The 27,326-nt window shown below is 26.4% G+C and overlaps 1 protein-coding gene across 2 annotated transcripts in view; it reads right to left on the bottom strand.

The window, feature by feature from the left end:
- The window catches only part of LOC111675866 (tyramine/octopamine receptor), a 182,781-nt gene that overhangs the window by 58,685 nt on the left and 96,770 nt on the right, over nt 1–27,326 (bottom strand). Inside the window, exon 3 of one of the 2 annotated variants that reach the window (XM_046952292.1) lies at nt 22,709–22,748. The gene's annotated coding sequence lies outside the window, so the exon portion shown is untranslated. The remainder of the gene's footprint in view (nt 1–22,708; nt 22,749–27,326) is intronic. The other variant, XM_046952289.1, reaches the window with a different exon arrangement.

Raw genomic sequence — 27,326 nt, 5'->3', positions numbered from 1 at the left:
CCAATACAAAGTTATACACAATTTCACTGCGGTGTTCCCAGTAGTTCGACAAAGAGTCAATGCATACGAAAAAGACAGTAATTTCCACTAATAGTTTACCACCTGGATGATCGTAATTCGTATGTTTTATTATTTTCTGCTAATATGCCACCATCTGGTTGACTCAAATTAATAACTTTTGGGTCAATCGTCACATTATTGTCCCATAGTATTTTGGAGAGTAGACATTTGAAATGTTTAAATTTTATTTCCATTAATACCTTGCCACCTGGCTGACTCCAATTCGTATGTTTTTGGTCTTTCGTCACAAATATACTCTTTTTAATCGAGAATGAAGACAGTCGTCACTTTAGTGTCCCCGTTGTAAGCGAGAGAGGAGGCAATCGTCTCTTTACTGTCTCTTTGTAGGGTGTAGAGTGACGATTGACTTCCTCGTAGAACAAGCCCATGTTAAAATGGTCGGTCACCTGGGTAGGCAGGTGGCTAGGGACCACCACAAGTGGTAGGTTAAGTGGTCAGTTCGGGACTGTCCCGTCGAACTGCTGGGAATCTTGTACACATACATATAAAGTTTCAAAACATTGCAACGAAACTTTGTTTATTTTCACGTTCTAAAATATAGAAGATGCAATGTTTTGTATTTAGTACGTCAGCTGCTTGTGGTAGTTTTAGCAAATAATTTTAACAAGCATCAACATTAAAATTGATGCGCTGATTATTTTTTGCTGAGTTTATAAAACCCCAGCAAAAAATAACATCCAAAGAAGCAAAAAAGAAGTGGAATTTAATCCATGGAAGTACTGAAAAAGACCTAAAGAAATCATGATTTTAACTCAGGCTTGTCATATTTTGATTCAAAATACACTATATCTGAAGTCATTCTCAGGAAGTAATTTTTATGTTATTTTGGAAATAAAATTGTAGTATTATAGAGCACAATTAATTTACAAATTGTTTGAATTATAAAACAAAACTAATTCTAATAAAAGAATTAGGAAATAAATTCTTTTAGAGCTTTTAGTTTGAATAACTGTTTTAATAGAATTCTGTTTTACATTTTGATAACCAATAAACGCCAAAAAATAAAACATTTCTTTCAATTGTTTTCATAGCTTTTAAATTATAATTTTTATCGCTGCTTTTTAAACGAAAAATTGCGTTGGTCTCATAAAATCCGAAGGTAATGCTTTTAAGTCCGATTTAAAAACATAGCACTATGGTTCAGACGACCACATTTTGGCTAAAACTATTTATTTTAATGTAGAATTTTATTTCTGCCTAGGCCTCTATTTTTTGAGTTGCACTATTTTCAACTCAAAGGAAAAAATAAATTCTAAAAATAAAGTACTTTAATAATTAACGTAAAAAAGCTGACTCAAAACATGATAAACTGACTTTTTATTGCAATTGGATATTTTCTTCAAAAATTCCACAATTTAATATTGGATAGTTATTTATAATTGTAAAATTGCTTTTTTAATTAATAACTCTAATGTATTTAAATTTTAAATTTATCTATAGATTTAAAATAATTATTCCATACTTTAAATGACTGTAAAATTTCTTAACTAAGTTAATTAGAATATTTTTATGTTATTAAATCAAATATTAAACAAAATATATCCAGAATACCATAAAAATATTTTTTGACATATTTTTAGTTCTGAGCAAAAAAAGTGGTCTGTTGAATCATAGTGCATTGATTTTCATAATACAAATGTATTGTGTTGCTGTTTTCAAGATTTAGAAAATTATTTTAAAATAATTTAATTTTTTAATAAATAAAGTTTTGAAAAAAATTAATTAAATAAAAATAAATCACAAAAAATCAAAATATTCTCTAAAAGAGTAACATATGCCTTAAATATGCTACAAAACCAAATCATGCCAAATTATACAATTATAGGTGTAATATGCGAAAAAATGCTCCAACACTTTAGTTGTTACATACAACCTACATTTAAACTACCTAACTTACAATTTTTAAATAAAAACTTGATATAAAAAAACTTGTTGCATTAATTTAAAGAAATATTTTAGGTACGCAGTAGAAACATACTACGTTGTACATAAATCAAATTGCTGGTCTACTTGGTGCCTTGTTTTTTTTTGTAGAAATTCAAGGAATATAAAATAGCTTCATAGATACTCAAGATAAACTTCTTTTATGAACTTATAATTTACATCTTAATATAAACATCGAGACTTATTTACTTTCCTAAAAAGCAGTAAATGTTTTTAGATTTATGTATGTATATGAGTTGCTTTAGTTTATACATATGTATGTATGTTTGTAAGAGTATTTGTATATTGAGACTAATAGCATTAGAATTAGACACTACAAACCATTACAAATACTTAAGAGTACTTGGAGAGGAAAAGCATCAAAAGGAAAAAAAATCTAACAAACAAAAAAGGACAAAAATATTGTTCATTGTATTTTTATAAAATTAAATTTTTGGGTCATTTTATCTTCTTTTTATTTATTATTGTAAATAATGTCAAATAATATTTGTGTGGTTTCATTTTGTTTTTCTGCTCTTTTCTTTTTTATTTAATTTTTCCTTTTAACTTTATTATTTGCACACTTGAATAGAACTTTCAATAACAACCTAATTACTTTTGAATAAAATATACTTAATACGTACGTACGTACATATTTACAATGAAGATGCTGTATTTCTCTTATTATTTTTATTTTAAATAGAATTCTGTTCAATTCAATTGAATACAATGGTGATGTTGTTCTTTATAATTTGTTTTCAATTTTTATATAAGATTTCAATTTGTAATAGAATTTTGTGGCCTTGGAAAATTTTATTTATGATTTAATATCGATATTGTCTTTTAAACAAAAAAAGTTCATAACATAAAATAATATTTCGAATATTTTTGCCCACGTGTCAATTTTGTATTTAAAAAAATACAATACCTATTACAATCTGCAATAATGGTCATTAATATAAACTTACGAAAAAATATTGGTACCAGATGCGTGTTTTAAGATTATTCTGCAAATTATACTTTGAATATATGATAACCATTTATATTAATGAAATTTGCAGAAATGTTGCTTTTTTCATCAACTAACATTGTTTCATTTTTATATATTTATTTTTGGCAATTTAATATGTTGTTCTACATGATTGCAATAATGTATCACATGAGTACAATTTGTACATTCATACATACTATTTATATACATATTAAGGTGGCTCCGTTTGTATTTCGAATAAATGTGGTACCAAAGAACATTAAAGATCGGTTAATTTTTAGAAACAGTATTTAAAGTTTCTAAAAATTGTAAAATGCTTTACCCGGCCAATGACCGGCTATCAAGAATAATTTTTGTAAAGCAATCCAAAATACAATTTAATCTAAATAAGTTTTCCAATACATTTCTGTTTTTAATGTCCATGTATATTTTGCCAGTGTTAAGAATTTTCATAACGTCCATGGACACTTTTTGGCGTGTTATAACGTCTATTATATCACTGGACTATATGACACGCCACCACTAAATCTTATTAAATTTCACCTAAGAGCTTCATACCGTTTTTCAAAGTTTAATTTAGATTTAATTTTGTTTAATATTTTCTCGACAGCATTCATCCTTAAAATGCGACAGAAAATAAATTTGTTTATGTGAAATAATTTTTCAATAATCCAATGAAATCACAAAATGTTCTACATATATGTATGTATGTACATGTCAATGGAAAAACGTAAGCTTTTCTTTGATATAGCTTTGATATACATATTATGAACATCTTAATAAATATTAAAAGATAACAAACATAAAAACTTTATTTTCTTTGAAAAAATCGTAAAAACCTTAAAGAAACACTTTTTTTTATTATTTTATCCATCTCATCTCATCATTTTCGCCAGGACAAAAACATTAATTAAGAATGAACTAATTTTTCATTTGAGGATTTCAGTGAAAACAAGTAATAAATACCACATACAAAATTGGTTTTAAATTAATGTTGACCAATTATTTTATTGGTCAGAATAAAATCTTAATCTGCGAAAAAATTTTGTTGTATTCATATGTATATTAAACAAATTCAAGTCGAATTTACCCCAATTACTTTATTAATTAATGAAAATGTGTGTTTAAGTAATTTTCGGAAGAGGGCAGTGTATGGGAGCTACACAAGATATATCCAAGTCGAATTTTATCGTGATTACTTTATAAATGATTTTCGGAATTCGACCTTATATCAGAGCCATGACCAATTATCGCATAAAAACGCATATTTGTGTCAAATTTTATCTCAGTAACTTTATTTACAAATGAAATATGGACCAATACAAATCTACGTTTGACGGACATATCTAAATCTTCAAAGAATTTCATAAGGACACGGAGTAAGTTTGTACCAAAAACTCCTCTTTTAGTAATCACTCCCTTTAAAGAAGAAAAAATCTATCAAAAAGTCCCCATATAAGGGTTCTCACTTAATTCGGGCTCTACATAATAAATTTAATGTTTCTATGATCAATATTATAGAAAATTCAAAAATTTCGTTTTTAAAGCCGAAAAATACCACAATGTACCCTTTTATGATTCTATTCTTTTTGCTTTGTTTTTATAAACAAGCAAGTACACTAACAAAATTTACCGTATGATTATGTGTTTTGTTTTGATTGTTTGTATTGTCTAAGCATGAAAATTTTTTATAAATATCTCTGTTGTTTATGAATCGATTTTGGTGATTTTAAATATCGATCTTCTTGTAAGCACGTCTTTAATTACAAATCCCTCAATTCCCAATGTTTTAAAAAATTTAGGAATTTTTTAGTTTTCTTGACCACAACGAAACTTTTAACAGAAGTTTCCAGAATATATTGAACTATATGAAATGGGTTCCTATAATTTGATATTAACTGCGTGATTAGGAAATTTTAAACCTAGATCTGAATTTTAGATAAAAATACGCTTTCTTGGTTGCACCTGGTTCCCTCTATATCGAAATTTTAGAAATTAGTTTATTCCTGTAACACTGTGCATTTTAAGATGAAAGCCTTTGTATGCTGTCGTATTATTTAGATCTCTAGTTTATTCTTTATGTATCTACATAATAGAAACACATTATAAATTCTATTTAATGATATTGATCCACAACATGAGAACTGAAAAAAAGAGCAGGAGCTATGGCTTAACACTTTTTCAAATTCAATGACTCAAAATGTGGCTCAAAAATTAATGTAAATTTGTTTGTGAATGGTTTTGGATGATAAAAGGTTTTCACACCAAAATTGTTTGAGTAAAATGTTATCATTGCTAGAAGAGTACTGGCTTTAAAGGTTAATTGCAAAGTTTATATTTTTATAAATCATTTATGAATACAGGAGTAATATTTTTTCTTTAAATTTATTCTGATTTATAAACGCATTCTCATTATAATTTTTTTATACATATGAATGTATGTAGCTAAATTTTTCCCCTTGGCTCAAATTAAATAAAATATTAACATAAATACATATAACGAAATATATGAATGTATGTACATACGATTCTTCTCTTTTGCTTTTTGACTTTAACTTGCTGATTTCGGAATAAACATCATTATACTGTTATAAATATTATTCCGCCTGTATGGCCATGTTTACATTCTTATTCTTCATCGTAGATCCATCCCATTTACTCCATAGAGTATTCCAGCTGAGGCCAAAATAAATAAATACTTACATTCACCAACAAAACGTTTGTTCAACAATTGTAATTGAAATGAATTTGACACAGTCGGTTTGAAATAAGAATAAATAAGGAAACAAAAATAAATATAATACTCAACCATTGTGCACATGCAACATCCGTCTCTATTCTACATTTAATTCAACTTTTGTTACTTTATTTGGATAAAATATGTGTTTTTCCTTGTATTAAAATTTTTCCTTAATATTTTTATTATTAAACATACTTTCCATTTAGAGTCCTTTCTTAATATTACTATAACTTATACTTCTTCCAAAGAATCTATTTTGAATTCTCTATGGTATAAGTGAAAGAATATTTTTCAGCAATGAAGTATTTTTATATTCATTTGTTGTGTTTCTATTTAACAATTTGCATTTTTAGCATTTACATATAGATATTAACTTAAATACAAGTAAAAAGTAAAAAAGGCAAAAGTTCCTTAAAACGAAAATAATAAAAACAACAAACGCACAGTAGGGTGGCCCCAAGATATATCAACAAATAATTCATTTTCTAAAAAGCCTAAATGAGACCTTATTTCTAATTGATAGAATTTGTGCACTCTAATGTAAAATAATAAAATGTCACTATTTTGAAAGGACCAAATCAGTATAAATAAAAAAATATTTACATTTATGAATAATAGTTTTTTTTAAGAGATCTTGATTTTCTGCTGGCAAATTTTATATAATAAAATAGTAATAGCATATTTTTTTATGTTGCCACAATTGGTAATGGGTTCATTGGTGCATTAAAATGTTTAAGCTCATTTTCGTTTACTATGCTATTATAAAAAAACCAAATGTTGCAACAAATGACATTACACTGTAAATATTAAAGTATAATTTGCAATTTTCTTTGAAACGGTGAAAAGCACTTTCATTTTTAAGTTCATTAGAGTTGTTTCTATAATGTACAGATGAAATAAGGTACTGACTCAGAAAAAACTTATATTGGAAAGTAATGAGTTAAAATGCTAATAAAACCTCTTTTCACTACTTATTTATTAGCATTTTAATTCATTATTTTAACGCGGTGCGTACTTCTACGCTCTCTCACAAATAGGGAGTTAAAGAAGTACTAGCATTTCCCTTGTTGAGTAAGTTGTTTTATGTTTTATAAAAATAGAGCCAGTGAGAAAACTAACCCGGGACTTCGGTTTGTTAGTTAAATGTTATATTCGTTGCACCACTGCTTAGCTATTATATTGTGCGTCAAATAATGGTTTTAAAACAAAAATTTTGAAATATAAAATAAAAATTATTAAAAGAAAGTCATTACTAGAGAACTTAAAAGTAATGCAGACGGAAAGTAAAAGTCATTAATACGTAAGTGTTTTGGAAGTACAAACCATTCCTAAAATTATTGTGTTGGGGTTCAGACACTTTTGGTGAGCTTTGTCAAAAGATATAAAGACATTTGAGACATAATTAATCTAAAAATAAATGACTTCTGATGTTAATACCCTTCGATATTTTCATGTACTACTGATTGATTAAACTTTGCAAAAAAGTGATGAGAAAAAGAGTAAATGTGGTCACAAAAAATAGCCTTGTTTATTAATTATATAGATAGAATTATTATGAAGCAAACATTTCTGGATCGTTCCATAATTGGTCGAAGCACATGTAAAAGCTTCACTTTCGAAAATCACATTACTCATTACAAAAAAATGTTATCCATACAAAATTCGGACTGAAAATGTAAAGAATATGATATAAGTATAAAACAATTGGTAATATCTCTCATAAAAGATCCCCTGTCGAAAGGCAATATAACGCACATAACTCATTACCAAATAACGAAATCCATATAAAATGTATATATGTATATATAGAAGTCATAATATACTGCGTAATTAGGTCCAAAAAAAGGTCATACATATTTGGTTAAAGTAGATTATTTAATGAAATACTATATAAATAAACGAGAAAATGTTAGAATAAGTTCCGGTGGAATCGACCAAAAATTTAATCAACCCCAATGTTATATAGCCCACTTATATCTGGTATAGGATTGTATTAAACAATAACCCTATTATTAAGATATATGTATATAAAATAGCTGTTTATCAACATTCCTTGTAAAATGTTTCCTTACTATTTTTGTAATTTTTTTTTAATTAAAACTCATTGCAATTAGTGCATAATTTGATTTTGTTCTTATAAATGATTTATTACATTTTCTCTTTACAATTCATTAAACGAACACTTTCTGACAATTTTAATTATACGAGTAAATATGTCATTACAACCCAGCAAAAAAAAGGCGTGAAAAAAAATTTGGTAAAAGCATGGGTTCAACTAATAATGAACTGAATGAAAACATTTTAACCTTAGCGTGTCATTGGCGAGAATGGGTTCGTATTTGGGAAAATAGCTCGTCATTATGATGAGTGCTTATAACCGATGATTCTAAAGCGAATTTTCATTGGTGCAATATATGTAAATTTTAAAATGCATTAATGACAGTATGTATTATGAATTAATTTTTAATTTTCGAACAATTGTTTTTAGCATGATATTGTTAAGAATTTATATGATAACAAAATAAAAAATTCAGAGTGAAAATCTTTTAAACATTCGACCAAATTGATATTTTCTTTTCTTATTAATTATTTTTAATATTTATTGAATGAAATTGCACGTTTCTTTTAAATCATAAGATATATAGTGTGAATATTACAATTCCTATAATAGAGTTTCATATGAGTGAATTGGGTGCAATGTTTCAAGCCTTTACATAAGCCAATTTCTTAGAATTTTGGCATAAATTTAAAACGCATTAACAACTTAAAAAATTTTTTGCTGGGTATATATAAGAGTAAACACTTTATGAGCAACTGTGTTCAACAAAATAGCGTACAAGTCATTTACAATTTAGTAATAAATATTTCTATATATTGTAGATTTTTCATCATCTGTACAAAGGATAGATTTTATATTATGTATTCTAAAGGAATTTAGCAACTGTAGAAATAACAATCAATTTATTATTTATAATGTAGAAATATTTTCAACATGTCCAATTTCAATTTAACATATCGCCATATTATACAGTGATGCTAATTATAAAATAAATATTAGTAATATTTGGATTATTTTTACAACAATATTATGTCCCATAAATTTCAAAATTATAACCTTGTGGTTATAATTTTGAATGTTATTCGTGTAATGATTCACGGGAAATGTTTAAATATAAACAAATACCTAAACATACAAATTTTAAAATAATAATTATGTAGGTAGACAATGTTTACTCTTCTCTGCTAGTCATTTCCAATTTCATTCAATAGTTTCCACTGTGCATTAATACATAAAGTTCTGTTGCAATAATTGAGAAACATGTAGTAAGTACATAACGAAAGAATAAGCAAAATTTATTTTAATACGAACATACATACATATATGAATATTTATGTGTGTACTGATATTATGGGTTTGTTTTCCAACTTAATTGGAAATAACAATAAAGTGTTCTTATGAATGTATGGTAAAACGCATCTGATGGAAAAACACAGCAGGTCCATTCAGTTTTTATTAATTATATGTAAACATGTTATAGTTGAAGTATGTAGAATCATTCTCACTATGTACAATGTACATTGCATATAGGGTAGAAGGGGGATAATTCGCCATAGGAGCACATCTGGCAATGCGAGTAACTTAAAAACCGAGTAATCGATTTAACAACATTATAAAATTTTGTTTATGTTTATCTATTATCCATGAAAGTTTAAAAAATTAACTTTAGATATGATGGGAGGCAGACGTGATTTATTGTTTTTCAAAGGGCTGTAAAAATATTTCACTGTGTATATTTTTTGTGCTAAATTTTTTAGTTTATGCGATAGAAAAAATATATAGGTTGGTAATATAATGTCAAAAAAGTGAACCATAAGACATAATAGTTTTTTCGATAACATAATTGGAATACCGAAAAAATTAACTAAACCCCAGAACTGCTCCTGGAGCACATTCGCCAAATATATGTAATGCACGTAGAACAAAATTTGGTTAAAATAAAAGCAGTAATTATTTGTTTTAACTTTTTTGGTAAGTTATTTGAAATAAACATTATATATATCTTGTTGATTGTACTTTGTTTGATGAATTAAAGTATTAAACAGCAAAATATGTTTTTAATTTGGTGATATAATGTTTATAATAGTGAACCATAGGATATAATAGTATTTTCGATAACATAATTGGAATACCGAAAAGAAAATTGGTTTAATTTGAGGCTGCTTTTTAAAAACTCGCTATGGTTCCCCTTCTACCCTACATACATACCTAAATATATTCATACATTTATACAATTTTTGAAATTTCATATCGGCCATAAACATATTCAAGTCGAACTTTATTTCGATAGCTCTATTATCCAAAAACTAAATATGATTCATACATGGACAAAACATGTTTGTGGTAGCTCAAGATAGCTTTATTTGACAATTAAATATGTGTGTTTAAGTGATTTTCGGAAATGAGTCTTATATGGGGCTATGACCACCATAATGAACGGGAAAAAATTAGTAGAATGATTTATGTGTACTCAAAACATATTATTGTCTAATTTTTTTTTTCATAGAGCTTTCGAATTCAATGATACATATGCGTGTAAGTGATTTTAATAACGGACCTTATATGGGAGCTTTGACCAATAATCCGGGAAAAAACATTGGTAGAATGATTTACACAGATATATTCAACTCCAATTTTATCACAAAGGCTTTATCTATCAGTGAAATAAGTACGTTGATGTGATTTTCGAAGGTGAATTTTATATGTGAGCTTTGACCAATTGTGCACCAACTGAGATTTATGTTAGTAATGTTATTTATGTTCATATTATTTATACTAAATTTAATGATGATAACGATAAATCTTTCTAAGTGTTTTACAGGGAATGACAAACTTATGTATACCCTCAATCAAAACTGAAAATTTTTCATACAAAATATATAAATGAGGAAAAAGGAATAAAAACAAGTAAGAGTTCTATATTCTGCTGTGCCGAATCTTATATACCCTTCACCATGATGTGTTTAAAGCCTTTTGTACTTTTTGAAGAACGAAAAAGTACCAAAAAGTCCCCATCTATGGGTCCTCAGTTAATCCGGGCCATACAAACTTAATTACATGTTCCTAGGTTCAATATTGTAGAAATTGTAAAAAGTACCTTTTGAAGAACGAAAAAGTACCAAGAAGTCCCCTTTTACTGGTTCTCACTTAATCCGGGATATACGAACTTAATAACATGTTTCTAGGTTCAATATTATAGAAATTTCAAAAAGTACCTTTTGAAGAATGAAAAAGTACCAAAAAGTACCCTTTCATGGGTCCTCACTTAATCCTGGCCATACATACTTAATTACATGTTTCTAGGTTTAATATCGTAGAAATTGCAAAAAGTACCTTTTGAAAAACGAAAAAGTTCCAAAAAGTCCCCTTTTATGGGTCCTAACTTAATCCGGGCCATACATACATAATTACATGTTTCTAGGTTCAATATTGTAGAAATTGCAAAAAGTACCTTTTGAAAAACGAAAAAGTACCAAAAACTCCCCTTGTTTGGGTCCTCACTTAATCCGGGCCATGCATACTTAATTTCATGTTTCTAGGTTCAATATTATAGAAATTTCAAAAAATACCTTTTGAAGAACGAAAAAGTACCAGAAAGTCCCCTTTTATAGGTTCTCACTTAATCCAGGCTCTACATACTTAATTTCATATTTCTAGCCAATAACAAAACATTAGTGCTGCTCTCGCTCTGCTGCTCTCGCTCTGCTACTCTTGCTCTGCTTTGCTTTTATAAACAAATAACAATAACAACATTTACCGTATTGTTATGTATTTTGTTTTTGTTTTTTGCAGTTTCTGTCTGAGCATGAATAAAAAATCTAAATTTTATATGAAATTTTCAGAGGTTGTCTCGGTTTTTTGCTCATATCTCCGTTATTTATGAACCGATTTTGCTGATTTTAAATAGCGTTCTTGCCGGCCGTATGTCTGATAGAATTATGGAAGATTCGGATCTCGCAGATATCTGGGGTCTTCTAAAAACTGATTTCAACAAACATACAGACAGACAGACAGACAGACAGACAGACAGACAGACGGACAGACAGACGGACATGGCTTAATCATCTCCGCTACCTATAAGGATCCAGAATATATATACTTTATAGGGTCGGAACTTATATTATAGAAATTACAAACGGAATGACAAACTTATATATACCCTTCTCACGAAGGTGAAGGGTATAAAAAGGTGAAAAAACAAAAGTTAAAAACACTTGACCAGGATTCGCGGCTGCTCTATCACCACTGATGATGGTGGAGGGCATAAAAAGTACGTTGAAAAAATATATCACTTTAGACTTTAGAAAAGCCAAATACTTTCAAGTTTTCGATATTTACTTTAAAGACAATTTTAACTTTTTAATACAAAATTGGAAGTTTTCGACACAAACATATTTTTTGCAACAATTTTGTAAAATTTTTGGTTATACCCTACTATACATAGTACATGGGATTTCCCGATGCTCACTTTTTACAGGAATACTTCCCAAACGATGAGCAAAAATTTATAAAAGTTTTTTTTTTTTTTAATGTGCCTTTTATAGTTTAGGGTATATTCGCATTTGGAAATTAAATATTCAACTATTTACCCAGTATTGCTGATAATTTTCACAATTTCTTTTTAGTTTTAAAATCTATATACCTGTAATTTTTTCGTTAAATAATATTCTTAAGTTTATATTATATGTAAATTTTAATATTTTAGTCTTCATAAAAATTTAACAATAAACAATTTTTATTGTTAAATTTTTATGAAGACTAAAATATTAAAATTTACATATAATATAAACTTCAGAATATTATTAAACGAAAAAAATTACAGGTATATAGATTTTAAAACTAAAAAGAAATTGTGAAAATTATCAGCAATACTGGGTAAAAAGTTGAAAATTTAATTTCCAAATGCGAATATACCCTAAACTATAAAAGGCAATTTATATTGGACAAACGAAGAAATAGGATCGATTTAAAAATTGTACATACCTGAGATGTCTTACTTTGGAAAACTTCAGAACTTAAACTCAATAAACTTTCTCAACATGTTAAGTTCAAATTGAACAAACCGATTAGAAGTTACAGAATTATTTTCCTATATTTTTTCAATATATAAAAAAATGGGAAGGCTTTATTAAGTTCTTTTTTGGAAGTGAAATTAAAATAAAGCCGCTGTATTCGGCTCTAACTTGTTAAATTTTTTTATTAAAATGAGTGTTTAAAAGAAAAATTCTCCGTAAGTTTTTGAATTTTTATGGACTTATGTGTATTAAAAAGTATTAAAGCCTAAAGGATGAGCTAACTTGGACACGTATGACATATAATATAAAGAAACAAATTTAACTTCAAATTATCAAGCAATAAATCAAATTCGTGGTCTCAAACCTGTTTAATATTTATTTGACTTAAAAAGTTATAAAAATTTTAATTGATTGATGTGAACAGTATGTGACCAATATTTATTATCCAAATTCTTAAACGTTATTTAATTTAACTTCTCATGTTGTGACTGTAAAGCAATGAAAAGAATTGGAATACTGTTGACAACCAACAAATACCTGCTGATGTGAGTTAATTCCCATTTCCTAATCGGAATTAAGTACATAGTACATGAATTATGTATAATATTAAATAGCATTCAATGTTTTACTATTCCTTTGATAATTTGTGTCATACAACTAATATTTTAATACATATTTACACAAATCTATACTCTGTCCTTTATTAATAGTCAAATCACCTGAAATTAATGACTATTAAAACTATGAACATACTACAAACGTACTACAACCATTTTTACACATACATACATACATACATACATACATACATACATACATACATACATACATACATATGTATGTATACAGTTTTCATTTATTCTTCACCCTTATTCACAAACAAGATTTTTATTTCATAATAGGTTTATAAAATAGATTTTGTATGGAAATTTTGTTTGTGAATAAGGGGGTTAATATTTATATGAAATTTTTACTGTTTCCACATACTAGTTAGAATTTGAAAAACAATTCATTAACACTACCAGAAGGTAGGCTTTGTAAAAAATTATTTATATTGGAATTCTATTCCATCAATTATTAGTTTTTAGTTTAGTTTTTCATTAATTTTAATTCAAAGCATATCCTAAATATATGTATGTACATATATGCAATTAAAATACAGAATTCATCAATTTAGTTTTTGTAAAAGGAACAAAAGATTAAAATTTTTTCTAAGTTGTCTTAAGTTTTTATTTTTAATTCTGAACACATTGGACCGATTATTGATTTTCAATACCAATCTACCTAGAACACACAACAATGAATATTTTGGGCGAATTTTATTAATTACCAGTGTTTTGCTAAATAGACTCATTCCGTGGTGTTATACACGGAATGAAAAACTTATACATATATGCCCTTTCTCACCACTGATGTAAATATCCAAAATATTTATTTTTTTACTATGAAATAAAGTGTCAATAGGTATATCTAGATAAATAATACATGTGTAGTTTCAATAGACAAATTGTAGTTCAACTTGTGAACATTAAAAAGTGTTAAGAAAATAATATAATATTAATAAAGTAGGCGGAGAACGATTGTTTAACGACATACAACAAACTTACCTCTAAAACCTCCAATTTGTCAATATCGAATTAATTTGTAACTAACAATTTTGTTTGTTTAGTAAGTGTAGTAAGTGTTGATAGTATTTTATATTTTGAGATTTATATTTTAATTTGTAATTTAACCTCAATTTGGTCTCAGTAGCTTCTGACAACACTTGTTACTTCCTTTTTCTCCTGATAAAAAAGTTATAGACAACAACATTTCATCTATTAATACACTAGCAATGGGTATAAAGCGGAGTCACGAGCCAAAAACTATTTCTTTCTCTTTCGCACAAAATGATTTGATCTGTATGTTATATTTGCTCAAGTTTATTCAATTCAAAATTATAATCGTAACATCCCAGTAAGATATTTTCAAATTTTGGTAATGAGTATTGTAGGTAATGTAGTTATTTCATACATTACTTTGTAATGAGTAGTCGTTCTCAATAACACAAATTAATTTTTTAAGAGAATTTTTAGTCAATGGTCTATAGCGTAGGTCTAATAAGGAATTAGTTACTGTTTCTAACCGTATTTGATTTCGGAAGTTTTTTAAAGAAATGTTAATATTGATATTTGTGTGGAAACCATTCTATATAGAATGATAAAATTACTTTTTAATAGGGCTTTGAGTAAAAGAATATACTAGCAAACTTAAAAATTAACAGTAAAACTCTTTCCCACATATATGGGACTTATCAAATATACGTATATTTCTAGTTTCGTAGTACAGATAATAAAACACTTGTGATACTAGTGTGGTTAATAATATGCAGTTTTAAAAATTGCAATGACTTTACTTAGGAGTAGTTTTTAGAAGTACGTCCAACGTTTTTAAGTCATTTTAAGTCATTTTAAAGCTATTGTTGCCACTAAATTATCTTTTCAGTACTATAACAGTTAACGCTGAAATACTGATCCTGTTTAAATATTACTACCGTTATTCTTTTCAAAAATAAAATACCCAAAAAGGGAATAAATCTTCATTTAATTAATATTCACCCCTATAGCGTATAGAAGTGAAATTTTTGTTCCCTTAAAATTGTTTTTCTCCTTTAAGGGTACAATTGTTTACAACAGTTTATTTTGTCCAAAATCAGCTGTTCCTTGTTTAAAAAATTCTTTAAAAAATGTTTATACGTTAAAAAAGTTAGAAGATGAAAAAAGTGAAATATTGATTGTACTTTAGACTTCAATAAACCAGACTCTATAGTAGACTATTGTCCAGAATATAGGCTAGAACATAGGCTATACTATAGGCTAAACTGTAGGCTAGCAATTAACTTGACTAGATAATAGAGAAAATTCTTTATAAATATATTAATATCCATACGACGCAACACAAAAACCATGCATTTCCATTTTTTGTTTCCATGATTATAATTATTGTCTGCTGGGATATATTGACGTCATTAGTAAAAAATTCGAAGAATTATTTAATAGATTTTCATGGAATAAAGCCATTTTAATATTAAATTTAAGTAAATGTCAGTATAAATATTTGCATGTGTACGTATTTGCTGATGCTTACAAGAAAGGATTTCTAAACATTTAATGATTATTTTGTCGTTGACAGTTTCTGTCAAGTGTTACATATTGTTGAACATTAATGTTCACTTTTTTGAGAATGCTCTTAAAATATTACACATTTTTTGACACTTGATTTTTTCTTGAATAATTTCTTATAATTTACACTTTAACATCAGTCATACAAGTAATATTCATTTCTAAAGATATTACTGGAAATGGTTAGCAAAGTAATGAAAGTTTATAAATAATTAAACTATAGTGAAGGGAAAATTCATTTGCTAATTATCAGGATGCACTAAGTAAGGTGAAATCATCAAGGCAGCTGTTTTTTATTTGTTTATTGTAAAAATGATTGGGTTTTGTCAAAAATAATTTATTTATTTTTATTCTAACATAAAAATTAAATTTGTGTTTTCAAACGAAAAAAATTCAAATCAAAAATTATGAATGAAAATGCTGATAAAAGGGTTTCAAATGAAGAATATCAGATGAAGCACCAATAAGACGTTGTTCTGCTGCGAATACAATTTAAATGCAACGGCGGTTTTATATGTAATATTGTAAAATACACAACAAATTTTCTTTCCAATATTTATAATTTTTCAATTTTAGAAATTTCATTTTGACAAAACCCATACTCTAAACAAACAAAAAAATATTGTGTTTGTTGCCGTTGTTGCCTAAACGCTCTCACCTTACTTATTACATCATGCTAATTATGGTATAGAAATTAGATATCAGTATGTGGGAAATACTCACATAAGTAAGAAACTTACTTATATTTAATTTTAGCGCTAAACTTGTATTTTTAAGCCAGCAATAAAGTAATTTTTCTAGGGGACCATATATAAGGGAAAGGGTCAATTATGGACCGATGCTCATAAAATTTAGTAGAGAAAATTTGGCTCATTTAAAACTTATTTTTGTCGAATTTCATTGCTATGCTCGCATTTTTAAAACAGTTATGACTGTTAAAGCTGTTTTTTAGGAGGTCAAATAAACCTAATATATGAGGAATATTTGTGTAAAATTTCAACTTTCTAGCTCTTTCCGTTTCAACAGACTGATATACAGATGGACGGACAGACATGGCTAGATCGTCTTAGAATTTAATAAGGACCCAGAATATATACTATGAGCTTCAAAAGAAAGTGTACACCAATTTCAGTTATACAAAAGTCTTTGTTTGAGAACACCTATTTATAAAAATTAAATGTTTTATTGCAGTTTAGAAGACTTCTATAATCTATATATATATATATATATATATATATATATATATATATATAATATATATATATATATATATATATATATATATATATAATATATTATATATATATATATATATATATATATATTATATATATATATATATATATATATATATATATATATATATATATATATATATATATATATATATATATAATATATATATATATATATATATATATATATATATTATATATATATATATATATATATATATATAAAAGAGTAGTGTTACTGTCTAGAATCATGAAATTTTGACAGTAGATGTGTTTTTGGTCATGTAGATTCACTAAGGATCTACATGACCAAAACATTTACGAGTGAAAAGGGATAAACGGGTAAAACTGGTTTTCTTAATTATCTCACACAATGTTAGTGATACAAGAAAAATATTAAAAGCACCTGTATCTACTCTTAAATTCAGCAGATAGGTATCTGGCACTTTTTGAAATTTCGTACTTTTAAGGGGTAAAAATGTGTAACAAAGGTGATTTTGGTACCTTTTTAGCTTTTGCAATAATAAACATAATCAAATTTTAATAAATATTTTGGATACATCTCCCAAAATTATGAGACACTTGTTTCATAATTTTTTAAAATTCAGTCCTTTTTGGGTGTAAAGGGAGTAAACTGTATTTATGGTACTTTTTTTTTAACACATTAAGAAAACTTTTTCGGTTTATTGAATTATTCCTATTAAATTACGGACTAACTCTGTAATATTTATTGTAATAAAATTTTTGCTTTTTCACTGGGGAAAAAGTACCGAAAAAACGGGAAATTTTATTTTATTCAAAGTCATTGAGCCAATTTTTATAAAATTTCAAAAAGTAGTTTATTTACTCTTTTTATATTCTTTATAATGGTTAACCGGAGCACACGGTACTTTTTTAATTTTTACGATATTGAACATATATATTGAAAATAAAATTTAAAATGTGGGGACCTTAGTGAATGAGTATCTACTAAAAGGGACTTTTGATACTTTTTCATTCATCAAATTATATTTTTTGAATTGTATATAATATTGAACACAGAAACATAAATTTTTTTTATTAAATGACTTACTTATTTTCAAATATTACTTTCAAAATTTTCTATGATATGGAAGCTAAATGAATGAAACTAAAAATACAAACTTTTTACTGACTGCTAAATTAATCACTTAATATTGACCGCATAAAACTGAAACATTAAAAAAAAAAAATGATTAATCAATTTTAATTTTCCATAAAAGTAGGTAAAATTTTGAATGCATTTAAGTTAGGATAGTGAAGCACACAGGGTATGCTAGTACGAATATAATTATGAACAGTGAAACATAGGCTTAGATTATAAATGATTTCTAATGTATAAATAGACTTCCATACTACTGTTAAATGTCGTTTCCAATTTAAATAAAAAACAATGATTACGGGAAATGTAACGAATTGTTAAAAATAGTCGTTGAACAATTAAAAACTATGGAAAAATTATGTATGACACATACGGTTGAATATTTTCCTTAACCAGGACTACTAAAATGGCTTATTATATTATAAAAAAATATAACAGTTAACAGTAACAGGGGAATTTAGTGGATATGAGTCCAATTCAAAGACCAATTCAAACACTTGCATAATTAACAAAACTGGATAAATTTTACAAAAGTGGTTCAAAACTCTGATCATTACTTCTGGAGATATATTTTATTAATAAGCAAAGAAATGTTTGACCATTTACGGTTTATCAATAATTATATTGTAACATAAGTTTTTATGTAAATAAAATAGCTGTACACTTTCTTTTGACGCTCGCTGTATATATTTTTGTGGGTTTATGATCAATGTTTCGATGTTGTATAAAGAGTTTCTAATATATATTTTAAAGTATAGGCGTATGAGTAATATGATTTGAATGTAACAAGTATACCTACTGTTCTTGGCAGTCAATGTTGAATTTATTTTGCGGTTTTACGGCAAAAGCTTGTGTTGAAAATAAAAATTAATAATCTAAATGAACCAATATCTTAAAAAGTTACTTAAAAAGTTATTCTAGAAATAAGTTAAAAAGCTTAAAAGAAATAAGTGTGCAAAACATTACATATTTTAGACTTATAAATAATCAAATGTTCTGCATAGATAAATGTGTTGTATAATGCTCTTTTTCGATTAATCATTCATGGTTCAAAAATAAGAAATAGATCTTTTACTAAAAAAAATTAATAAAACAACTTAATGTTATTTGACAATATAACGAATTTGACCAAATGTTTTTAGTTATTATTGCTACTCCCTCATGTTTAAATAGACAAAACAGAAACATATTCATCTTACAAAAAATAATAGATTTTCAATTCAATAAAAATCTATAACAAATGTCGAAAAGGCTGAAAACATATGACAATAATAGTTTTAAATTTAATGATGCCACATGACTTTACCAAAATCTACACCCACAATGTTTACAAAATAAAAGAGTGAATGAATGATTGATAAGAGCATTTATTGTATAATAAAGAACAGCTTGGTTTTTTATTTTTTTCAGTAAAATATTGTGGACTTTCATTAATATAAATACTTTATATGTATATACATATAAAAATAAATACATACATAAAATGAACAAGTATGAAGGTATAGTCGATCATGGCCGACTATATGATACCCTACAGCAGTGAGTATGTTCAAAATGTTTATTATTTAATACCAGAATATTTTTTAACATTTTTGACAAAAAAAGGGCTCATATAAGGGTAAGGGTAAATATGGGCATATACTTATATATTTTGGTAGAGGCATTTACGTCTACTTCAAAATTATTTATATAGAAATATATCGTGTTATTAGTGTTTATAATTAAATTTTGACTTTCAAGCCATTTTCTGAAGGGGAGTTTGTATAGGGGCTAGGGTCAAATCTGGCCCTATCATTACAAAAATTGGCAGTGCATTTCAACTTCTATAAAACTAAAATTTTTGTTGACATACTAGTATATTTAACATAATAATGAGCCCGAAATCCCTATTCGGGGATACGGTTATATGGGAGCTAGGCGAAATATGAACTGATTTCAATAGCGTTCGTCCTTTAGCCAAAATAAGAGTATGTGACAAATTTCATCAAATTATCGAAATTGCGACCTGTAGCGTGCGCACAAGCTTTTCATGGACACACACATTGACTTCTGGGCCAATTGGTATACTTTAAGGTGGGTGTAGGACCAATATTTTTGGTGTGGTATAGGGAATAAAAATAAAAAAAAGATAAAACACAAACTTATTTCTAAGATGGTCAATAATAGTTAAATAAACTATAACATTTTATTATATACGAATACTGTAAAAGTTTTATATCATACTAAAAAATATGCTACAGTTAAACACTATTTCCCATTTTATCTCATAATGTACATGGACAATTTTTAAAAGAGTTGTAATATCCTCAAATAATTTGACATCTTTTAAACAGAAACATATTGGCAAATATTTTTAAAAGAGTCATAATGTCCTCGGATATTTTGACTCGCAAATTGGTATGTATCGGTACGCAGAAAAAACATTATTGAGGAAACCATGTCCTAATATATCTTTCCAACTCCCCTTCCATCGGGGATCCGCGCCAAATTATTATACATAATTGTATTATGCTCCAATGTTATTATTATTACGATAAAAAATTTTTATCGAAATCAGAATAAATGTTACTGGATCAATAAAATTACAGTTTAAAAAAAATATTAATTTTAATTTGCTTCACAAAAACATAATTGCAGTATTCATATAATTCTATAAATTAAATGTCCAAAATTCATACGAAACGAAAAACTGTAAAAATATTTTGTGATATTTTCAAACTTATGTATATTTGTCCTTTATTCACAATAAGCATACGTTAACATACATATCTTCAAATTGCGATATGCGGTTAAATACTGATTTTAAAATGCAATGGTGTAATCAGATAAATAAGTAAACCATATGATGATATGAAAGCATTCAATTTAAACAAAAAATTGTTCATGACAAACAATAAATGGTCTTTTTCTTTTCAAAATAAATATACAGCAAAACGAAGCCCCTTTGGTTTGTAAATTGAAAAATAAATAGATATCTTATTTATTTTTTTGAATCTTTTGTTGTTTACTGCTATTTATTTAATAAATGCAAAAAACAAACTTTGAAAAATTAGTCAAATCGGTCAAACATAATCACTCAATCAATTAATAAAAATCTCAGAATTTTGCCTATCCCCTCTGCTATAGATTTTTAATGGCGCCTTTAATAAGGCGGCATTATTTGTATTGACGAATTATAGAGAATATTGGAATAAAGTTAAAGCTACGAATATTTTGTGTTTTATTCCCTTCATATTCATGAGAAGCGTATATATAAGAGTGGAAGACTATAGGACACCTCTCAATTCATGGGTAATAACGTAAAAAATACGAGAAAAATCTAAGTATTTCCAAAAGAATGACACTTATTACAACTTGAAAAGTAGCACTAATTATATTTTTTGCATTTCAGAAAGTAATGAAAGAAAGTAATGACTTCCAAACAAGTGAAAATAATTCAATTGTTTTAATTGAACGAATATTTTTATTTAAGTAAATATTATTAATATCAAGTCAATTCGAAATTACTTCTAAAAATCCCATGACAAGTATTACGAGCTTGTGTTAGAATCTTCAGGTCATTTTCAGTACTTCAATGGTGCCAATTATTTTTTATTTATTTATTTTTTTGCTTAGTCCTGTTCCCTACCATTGATTTAATAATTTTTTTGCAGTACTTATTAACTTTAAATCCACAATATGAACTATGTCATAAATTATTTACCGAACTTTTAATAATTCAAGAAAAAATTTAATTTCAAGCCGAATTTCTTTTACATAGGGTGTATAGTGCTATTATGGACCTATTCAAATGACAGATTTTTGTTAAAAAAGCTTGTTCATGGCAAATTTTATCTGCATTGTATTTTTAAGACAATTAACTATAAACGTTAAAGGCAGTTTCTGAAGGAGGTATTATATAAGGTCAAAAAGATTTGGTCATTTTTAATAAACCAATAAACTTTCTCAATAATATCTGTCGAAAGACAGATGGACATGGATACCATAAACCATAATGTTTTATAAACACAATAATAATAATTAATTTTGATGGTGGATTTTAAAATTAAAAAAAAATAATCAATAAAATTAATTTTTATTAAAAATTTTGATTTTCATTTTAATTAAACATAAGTATGATTTGATGGACATGGATACCATAAAACATAATGTTTTATAAACACAATAATAATAATAAATTTGATGGTGGATTTTAAAATGTAAAAAAAAATAATTAATAAAATTAATTTTTATTAAAATTTTTGATTGGTACGTTTTATATAGATTTTAAAATTAACATTTTTTTTAAGAAATAACAAGCTGTGATTAAATATTAATTTTACTTGCATTATTCAAAATCTAAGAACAGATTTTAAGTGAATTGAATAAAATATAAAAACTTACTTACTCTTAAAACAATGACAGTGTTTAACAGCAGTAGTACCTAAAATAAACAGATATAAAATTAAAATATGTATTTTATATTGTTATTAATATATAGTATAATTTTGCATTAACATAAGGGTCAAATTACTGTTATTATTTGAATAATTCTTAGCATTTTGTTTAGTAGAGTGCTTGAAAAATAATACTATTAATTTTTCACAAAAATAATCGAGATGCCTAACTTTAGGAACACATAATATACATAAATATTGAGCACTGCAATCAATTATCAATTGAAAAATATATTTAAAATTTAATTACGGTTAAAGGAACTAAATTCGATGTTCGTAACCGATTAAGAGGTAATAATAGTTGACGTATACAAAAATAAATAAAATAAAATGAATTTATAATTTAAAAAAATCGAATAACGCTTGAGGATTACTTTATGCGAAAAAATCGGATTAAAAAGGTAATGTTTAATATATGTTATATCTTATAATCTATTTTGTGTTATTTTTCCATTAGTGTTAATAATTTTGCAGCTGCGGAAAGGCGTGAAAGGTAGTACCTTATAGACATGTTGGACAGGATGAGGAACAAAATCCCTGGCACATTAACATAGCGTTTACCACCAAATTATCAAAACTAAAGGGCAAAAGTAGTATTTTTATTTAAATAAGTTTTGCACGTTTATATAAATTCATATATTTTGTAAATATTTTAAATAAAATTAAATATATTTTAAAATATACAAAATCCACAAATTGGTATTTAATAAATAATATTTCAGTTAAATATACCAATAATTTCAATCCAAATAATAAACAAAAATAGTTGTGTACACAACATATTCAGTAATAGTAACGGAATTTTTCTATAATTACAATAGAATTTTGATATAGTTGTGAGAACCGGCTGAATTCGATTGGAAGCAAATTCGGTTATCACAACGAATCTGTTTTCTCTGTGTAAAACATAAGCACAATAATGTACTCAAAAATTAATAACAACAATTTAAATAATATACTGTAACATTTTCAAACACTTTAAACAAAGTCACCAAATTTAAATAAATTGCTTTTAAAAATCGATATTACTTATATCAGAATGAAGATGAATGTTTTTAATGATAAAGAAATTTGTTTTACGCAAAAGTATGCCAAGCAGAATTATAAATCGTTTTGATTTGATAATACGTCACGATTTTAAACGTTTAAGTTACTAAAAATATGCTCAAAACAATTAATATGCAAATGTGAAAGCGCACAGACGGAAAATACTTAAAATTCCTAAATTTTGAATTATGTGATACAGAAACAGACACATTAACATAATGTAAAAGAAAAGTTAAAGTAAAAGTAAAAGGAACATACATACACATTTATGTCAAACCCCTTTTCAAGTTGTGTCTTAAAATATCAAAATATGTATGTAAGAATGTATGTATGTCACATAAAATAATATTTTCAAGAATAAAATAAGATTTATGTAGCAGATATTACACTATACATATTTTAGACTGATGGGTATGTAAATTTAATAATTTTGCATTTTTATAGTTATTTATTTCTCTTTTAAAGGATTTCAATACTTAACATACATATTACGATAAATATTAAAGGATATACAAATATTATTAAATTAATTAAGTATGTTATTCCGCTATTCCTAAACTTTAAAAAAAAAGGTTTTGTGCATTAAAATTGCTTATCGGAATTTGTCCTATGGCTATGTTATTTAACATAAATATTGGCAAGTATTGTCGATTCTCGTGAAATTTAGTATATGTATAATATTTGGGAACATTAAAACTTGTTCACATTTATTATCTAGTCACCTATATATTAATTAAAGGATCCTTCAGATGATCACACTTTACGTACGTAAAGTTTAATGAAAAAGAAAATAAAATTATATTACATTCGTGTAACAAAAAAAGATTTTACAAAAATATAACATTTATAAAAATAAATGTAATTTCTTTTCGTAAAATACTACATTGATTTTCATACATTATTTTATATTGAGAACTTATTTCATACATTACATGGTATTGATATATATTTATCACGATCCTCATGTATGCTTATATGTCAATTATATATGACCAATATCGTTCTGTACGACTAATTCGTCCACAAAAATTTGTTGTCTAAATTCGTCGTTTGAAGAACAATCAAGATTTACATACTGCGAATTGTTATTTTTAATTGACTTCATTTTTACACCACAACCTTTAAGATAATTCGACGTTGTTATATTTTTATTAATATATTTTACAAAAATTAAGGCAAATTGTTGTAAAAATCTTTAAAATTTTAAGTAAATTTTTGTTTCAAGGGGTGACTATACTATGTAACCAAAAATATTTAATTATAAATAAACTAGAAAATTGTATGAACTGTTGAAACTTAAAAGGAAAATGGTAAATATACACCCAAATATACATACGTCATTTGTTTGCGTTATGAAATAGAAATAAACCTATCGCACAGTTCGTTACGTATGACGAATTTCGTGTTCTATTTCTGACGACGAAAATTCGTAACGAAAAATTCGTCGTTCGTCCTAATTATGCGTATAGCATAATATTTTCAAAAACAAATTTTATCTGGTTTAAAAACTAATAAAATCAAACTACAGGTCGCAATTTTGAAGAAAATGCAATGAAATTTTGTACATGATATTCTATTGTTCCATACAACTGAACCCTGTAAACCTTGTAATCAAACTACAGATGGAAATTTTGGAGATAGTTCAATGATATATGGCACATATTTTGTATATACCTTAAAATATACCAATCGGCTCAGAATCATTTTCTGAGTCGATTTAGCTATGCCCGTCCGTCTATGTAAACCTTGTAATCAAATGAAATTTGGTAAATGATCTTCTATTATCCCAGAGACAAAGCCTATTGAAAATGGTTAACATCAGTCCATTATTTTACCTAGCCCCCATACAACTGAACCCGCCGAATAGTAAAAGCCCTATTCGTATCTCGACAAAAAGCTGCAAAATCAAGTTCTATACTAGACTTGATAACCCTCACGAATTCTATAATTATAGGGCCCCATATAAACCTATTAAAATGTCCACAATATTATTCAACAATAAATGGCTTAAGTATGTCTCAGGAAAGGTACAATTAAACTTAAATGCTTTATTATGACAACTAAATTACATTTTTTTGTAAAAGGTGTATGGTATATGGACTTTAATTTCTTACTTGTTTTTTTTTTGGTATTGTAACCAATTGTTACTCGCGGTCGTCATGACAATATATTTCACACTGTGTATACTGTATCTTAACTTTCACGTATCCATATATACATACATACATACATACATGTTTGCATATAATGACTTCGTATAGTGCTTCGCCTTATTTGTATAATTTAAATAAAAAAGTGCAAATTGTTAAATCCTTATGATTTTATTATTTTTTAATTATTATTTTATTCAAACATAAGTATTTTATCATACATTTTTGTAATATTTTGTTACTTCTTTTTAATATGTATTTTTAACGTTCAATTATTTTGCACATGATTAAACATATTGTCAATACAAATTGTTGATGAAAAATGTGATGAACGTGAATGTTTGTTTTTGTTTTATTTTCTTTTTTGTGATTACTGAAGTGTGACATGGATACGAATTGCAAAAAGAATTTATATTACTACATATTTTTTACCACAAAAATTCATAAAATAATATAAAAACGAAGAAATCAATTTTAAACCTTTTATGTACATAATACTCACGTAATTGTGTTCGCAATCTAATTCATTTTTCTTTTTGAACAAACTGAATTCTGTTGTTTGATAAAAAAAAAGATAAAAAAGGTTAAATTTTAAGATTTTTTTGTGATGTACAGCCAACCTTATATTACGATTATAAATACAAAGCGCACACGCGTACCAATATTTGTACACATTAACTAACACAATATTCAAATTTTTTTTATACATTTATACATATGTATATATCAACGGTTATATTTGATTGTGTTTAATCGAGTGTAAAGTTAAAAAAATAAAATAAAATTTACAGGAATAAAAACAATTTCCAACATTTCTTTCAAATAATAATAATAATAATCATCATCACTATAGTTAAAAATGTCCTCTTTCTTCCTTCCTGCCTGACACCGGAAAATATTAAGTACAAAACAATGGCAGCAATATACATATTTACAGACGAAGTTTTTACTGTCAAACGCCCTTTAAGACAATGATGTCTACTTCGAATCTTGTCAAAAATTCACATTTTTACCCAAATAAAAACAAAAAGTAACAAACCGACAAAAACAACAATGACAAATAAAACAAAGCAAAAAAATGTAAATGTGTCATCTTAAATAGACAACGACATCACAGTTTAAATGGTAAAAGTACTGAAAATATAATAGAGGAAATAAATAAATAAAATAAACATCATATCAAGAAGTGTGTATTATATACAGTGCTGAGAACATAAATAAGAACATTTGAAGCATGGATGCGAATAAGGGCGTAAAGATCACCTTTTCAAAATCGCGTTTTTTCGCATAATTATATTAAACTAACCTTTTTACATCTATTCATAAAAAAATAAATTGAAAAATATAAATTTTTCGCTAAAATAGATA

Source organism: Lucilia cuprina, chromosome 5 (genome assembly GCF_022045245.1).
Source record: "Lucilia cuprina isolate Lc7/37 chromosome 5, ASM2204524v1, whole genome shotgun sequence".
Lineage (NCBI taxonomy): Eukaryota > Metazoa > Arthropoda > Insecta > Diptera > Calliphoridae > Lucilia > Lucilia cuprina.
The sequence above is the reverse complement of the archived record's forward strand: the minus strand, read 5'-3'. Positions and strand labels throughout refer to the sequence as shown.